We start from the raw sequence: 5,977 nt of genomic DNA, 5'->3' as shown, positions 1-5,977 counted from the left end.
AGCTAGAGAAAATTAATAGAGGAAGTTGTTCAATGTGAGAACAAGTTCAGCCAGGTGATTGGGTGCACTGGTGGAGCAGGACGAGGTGGGTCTCTGTTTAAGGTAGAAATGGTGACCAGATTATCCTAGTGTGGGATGGAGGTGTTGATGTTACATCTATTGTGAAGTCAAGCCAGTTAGGACGAGGAAATTGGAACTTGTGGAAGTGGCGGACAGAATCGGGGTAAAATGATTGGCAGTGGGAAAAGTTTGGAATTGGGAAAAATGGATGGAGTTAGTTTCAGAAGAAATAAAGTTTAATGGGGCAGGAACAGGCTAATTTAATGCTAGAACAGTCCTGCTTGTGTATTTTGGAAATGAAATAGAAGTAGGTTGTGGGGCGGGTTTGAAGTCTATAGGCGAGTGAGGATCTCTCAGTGGAATGAGTTCCTTGACACTTGGCAGAAAATGGTCAGATTTGGAGCTGTGGTCCAATGGCATATGGAGGTACTGGAATGCTGATATTCCGCTTTGTGTTGGTGTGTGGCCAAGTGGTTAAGGCGTTGGTCTAGTGATCTGAAGGTCGCTAGTTCGAGCCTCAGCTGAGGCAGCATGTTGTGTCCTTGAGCAAGGCACTTAACCACACATTGCTCTGTGACAACACCAGTACCAAGCTGTATCGGCCCTAGTGCCCTTCCCTTGGACAACATCGGTGGTGTGGAGAGAGGAGACTTGCAGCATGGGCAACTGCCGGTCTTCCACACAACCTTGCCTAGGCCTGCGCCCTGGAAACCTTCCAAAGCGCAAATCCATGGTCTCACGAGAGTAACGGATGCCGATAATATGAGATGAATTAAACCATAAGATAAGGAACAGAATTAGACCATTGGGCTCATTGAGACTGTTCTGCCATTTCATCATAGCTGATCCATTTCTCTCTTAACCCCATTCTCCCGCCTTCTCCCCATAACCTTTCATGCCCTGCCTCATCAAGAATCTATCAGCCAGTGACCTGGCCTCCATAGCCGCCTGTGGCAACAAATTCCACGGATTTAACTAAAGAAATTCCTCCTCATCTCTGTTCTAAATGGATATCCCTCTACTTTGAGGCTGTGCCCTCTGGTCCTCTGGTCCTAGACTCCCCCCACAAAGGAAACATCCTTTTCACATCCACTCTGCCTTGGCCTTTCAACATATGATATCCTCCCTCAGTCTTCTAAATCCCAGAGCCTTCAATCACTGCTCATATGATAACCCTTTTGTTCCTGGAATCATTCTCGTGAACCTCCTCTGAACCCTCTTCAATTTTAGCACATCCTGCAAGCTGCAGCAGCCAGATCTCTGGCACTGAGTCTGGTTCTGCAGTGCAGAAGGGAGGGTGGAAAAAGAGGAGAGCGGTAGTGATAGGGGACTCGATAGTTAGAGGTACAGATAGGAGGTTCTGTGGTTGTGACAGAGAATCCAGGATGGTTTGTTGCCTCTTGGGTGCCAGGGTCAAGGATGTCTCTGATTGATTGCATGACATTCTGAAGTGGGAGGGTGATCAGCCAGATGTCGTGGTGCACATCAGTACCAATGACATAGCAAGGAAGAGTGAGGAAGTCCTGGAGAGTGAGTATAGAGAGCTTGGTAGGAAGTTGAAAAGCAGGACCTCGAGGGTGGTAATCTCAGGATTGCTACCTGTGCTACGTGCCAGTGAGGGTAGGAATAGGATGCTCTGGAAGATGAACAAGTGGCTGAGGAACTGGTGTAGGGGGCAGGGTTTCAGATTTCAGGATCATTGGGACCTCTTCTGGGGCAGGTGGGGCCTGTACAAGAGAGACGGGTTACACTTGAACTACAGGGGGACCAATATCCTTTCAGGGAGGTTTGTTAGTGCTATTGGGGAGGCTTTAAACTAGATTTGCAGGGGGATGGGAACCGGAGTGCCAGAGCTGACAGTGTGGCTGGGGTGAAAATAAATGATGTTAAAAGTTCAAGCAAAGCCGCAAATAGAAAGGTTGTGAGTGGTGGTAAAAATCTTCTGAGGTGTATATATTTCAATGCTAGGAGTATTGCGGGGAAGGCAGACAAGTTGAGGGTGTGGATTGACACGTGGAATTATGACGTTATAGCAAGTAGTGAAACTTGGCTACAGGAGGGGCAGGACTGGCAGCTTAATATTCCAGGGTTCCGATGTTTCAGATGTGATAGAGGCAGAGGAATGAAAGGTGGGGGTGTAGCATTGCTTGTTACAGCAGTGCTCAGGCAGGACAGATTAGAGGACTTGTCTACTGAATCCTTATGGGTGGAGCTGAGAAACAGGAAAGCTATGGCCACATTAGTGGGGTTGTATTATAGACCACCCAATAGTCAGCGAGAATTGGAGGAGCAAATCTGCAGAGACATGGCAGGTAACCGCAGGAAACATAAAGTTGTGGTGGTAGGGGATTTTAATTTTCCACATATTGATTGGGACTCCCATTCTGTTAGGGGTCTAGATGGTTTAGAGTTTGTAAAATATGTTCAGGAAAGTTTTCTAGATCAATATACAGAGGTACCAACTAGAGGGGATGCAATGTTGGATCTCCTGTTAGGAAACGAGTTAGAACAAGTGACAGAAGTGTGTTTAGGGGAGCACTTTGGTTCCAGTGATCATAACACCATTAGTTTCACCTTGATTATGGACAAGGATAGATCTGGTCCTAGGGTTGAGGTTCTGAACTGGAAGAAGGCCAAATTTGAAGAAATGAGAAAAGATCTAAAAAGCGTGGATTGGGACAGGTTGTTCCCTGGCAAGGATGTGATCGGTAAGTGGGAAGCCTTCAAAGGAGAAATTTTGAGAGTGCAGAGCTTGTATGTTCCTGTCAGGATTAAAGGCAAAGTGAATAGGAATAAGGAACCTTGGTTCTCAAGGGATATTGCAACTCTGATAAAGAAGAAGGGAGAGTTGTATGACATGTATAGGAAACAGGGAGTAAATAAGGTGCTTGAGGAGTATAAAAAGTGCAAGAAAATACTTAAGAAGGAAATCAGGAGGGCTAAAAGAAGACATGAGGTTGCCTTGGCAGAAGGATAATCCAAAGAGCTTTTACGGGTATATTAAGAATAAAAGGATTGTAAGGGATAAAATTGGTCCTCTTGAAGATCAGGGTGGTCGGCTATGTATGGAACCAAAAGAAATGGGGGAGATCTTAAATGGGTTTTTTGTGTCTGTATTTACTAAGGAAACTGGCATTAAGTCTATGGAATTAGTGAGATCGTGGAAACTGTACAGATTGAAAAGGAGGAGGTGCTTGCTATCTTGAGGAAAATTAAAGTGGATAAATCCCCAGGACCTGACAGGGTGTTCCCTCAGACCTTGAAGGAGAGTTGTGTTGAAATTGCAGGGGCCCTGGCAGATATATTTAAAATGTCGGTGTCTACGGGTGAGGTGCCGGAGGATTGGAGAATGGCTCATGTTGTTCCATTGCTTAAAAAAGGATTGAAAAGTAATCCTGGAAATTATAGGCCGGTAAGTTTGACATCAGTAGTGGGTAAGTTATTGGAGGGAGTACTAAGAGACAGAATCTACAAGCATTTGGATAGACAGGGACTTATTAGGGAGAGTCAACATGGCATTGTGCGTGGTAGGTTATGTTTGACCAATCTATTGGGAGTTTCTCGAGGAGGTTACCAGGAAAGTGGATGAAGGGAAGGCAGTGGATGTTGTCTACATGAACTTCAGTAAGGCCTTTGACAAGGTCCCACATGGGAGGTTAGTTAGGAAAATTCAGTCACTAGGTATACATGGAGAGGTGGTAAATTGGATTAGACATTGGCTCAATGGAAGAAGCCAAAGAGTGGTGGTAGAGAATTGCTTCTCAGAGTAGAGGCCTGTGACTAGTGGTGTGCTACAGGGATCAGTGCTGGGTCTGTTGTTATTTGTCATCTATATCAATGATCTGGATGATAATGTGGTAAATTGGATCAGCAAATTTGCTCATGATACAAAGATTGGAGGTGTAGTGGACAGTGAGGAAGGTTTTCAAAGCTTGCAGAGGGACTTGGACCAGCTGGAAAAATGGGCTGAAAAATGGCAGATGGAGTTTAATGCAGACAAGTGTGAGGTATTGCACGTTGGAAGGACAAACCAAGGTAGAACATACAGGGTAAATGGTAAGGCACTGAGGAGTGCAGTAGAACAGAGGGTTCTGGGAATACAGATACAAAATTCCCTAAAAGTGGCATCACAGGTAGATAGGGTCGTAAAGAGATCTTTTGGTACATTGGCCTTTATTAATCAAAGTATTGAGTATAAGAGCTGGAATGTTATGATGAGGTTGTATAAGGCATTGGTGAGGCCAAATCTGGAGTATTGTGCTCAGTTTTGGTCACCAAATTACAGGAAGGATATTAATAAGGTTGAAAGAGTGCAGAGAAGGTTTACAAGGATGTTGCCGGGACTTGAGAAACTCAGTTACAGAGAAAGGTTGAATAGGTTAGGACTTTATTCCCTGAAGCGTGGAAGAATGAGGGGAGATTTGATAGAGGTATATAAAATTATGATGGGTATAGATAGAGTGAATGCAAGCAGGCTTTTTCCACTGAGGCAAGGGGGAGAAAAAAACCAGAGGACATGGGTTAAGGGTGAGGGGGGAAAAGTTTAAAAGGAACATTAGGGGGGGCTTCTTCACACAGAGAGTGGTGGGAGTGTGGAATTAGCTGCCAGACGAGGTGGTAAATTCGGGTTGTTTTTTAACATTTAAGAATAAATTAGACAGCTACATGGATGGGAGGTGTATGGAGGGATATGGTCCATGTGCAGGTCAGTGGGACTAGGCAGAAAATGGTTCGGCACAGCCGAGAAGGGCCAAAAGGTCTGTTTCTGTGCTGTAGTTTTTCTATGGTTTCTATCCTTTCTTAAAAAAGTGGTCAAAGCTGCTCACAATACTTCAAATGAGGCCTCACCAGTGCTTTATACACCATCAGTAGTACATCCTTGCTTTTATATTCTAGTCCTCTTGAAACAAATGCTAAAATTACTTTTGCTTTCCTTACCACCAATTCAACCTGCAAATGAACCTTTAGGAAATCCTACATGAGGACTCCAAAATCCATTTGAATTTTCTCCCCATTAGAAAATAGTCTATATTTTTATTCCTTCTACCAAAGTGCGTGACCATACACTTCCTGTCACTGCATTACATCTGGCACCTCTTCGTCCATTCTCCCAATCCCCCTGTCTAAGTCCTTCTGCAGTCCCTCTGCTTCCTCAATACTGCTCCTACACCTATCTTTGTATCTTCTACAAACTTTGGCACAAAGCTACTTTCAGGCATGTCCTTACAGCAACCTTTGCACCAGGACTCCCTAATCCACTGTTCCTTGCCATTGATCGCCACTCACAGTATTTTCCCATGCAACTACAGAAGGTGCCACACCTGCTCTTTCACCTCATTCCTTCTCACAATCCAGTGACATAAACAGTCCTTTTGGCTATTCACTTGCATATTTTCCAATGCACTGTATTGCATCTGGTGCTCACAACTCTGGCCTCCCTGACAATGGAGAAATCAAACACAAAATGGGAGACCACTTTGTGCAGCATATCTTCTTTCAGTATTGGAGTGATCCTGAGCTTCCAGTTGCAGTCAGTTCAATTTTCCATCCCATTCCTACTCAGACCTATCTGTCTGTGACCTCCAACATTGCTTCAAGCAGGTCCAATAAAAGTTTAAGAAGCAACACCTCATTCTCCATCTGGGTATGTTATAGACTTCAGAACTTAACATTCAAGTCAACTATTTTGGAAAACTCACTTTCCCTGTTTATATCAGAACTGACTAGTTCTGATTCATTGTTATCCATCTGCAATATTGTTTCCTCTCTCTACTGATATGCTGAGTATTGCTATCAAAAGTCCTTTTGATTTCAGTTCTTAGCAACATCTTTGATTTGCATTTTACAGCTTGTATGCAGTATGTTCATTTATTGTTTTCCTTCTCCAGTGGTGCCCATTAATCTTTCAATTTGATGG

Source organism: Mobula birostris, chromosome 22, assembly GCF_030028105.1.
Source record: "Mobula birostris isolate sMobBir1 chromosome 22, sMobBir1.hap1, whole genome shotgun sequence".
Taxonomy (NCBI): domain Eukaryota; kingdom Metazoa; phylum Chordata; class Chondrichthyes; order Myliobatiformes; family Myliobatidae; genus Mobula; species Mobula birostris.
The sequence above is the reverse complement of the archived record's forward strand: the minus strand, read 5'-3'. Positions refer to the sequence as shown.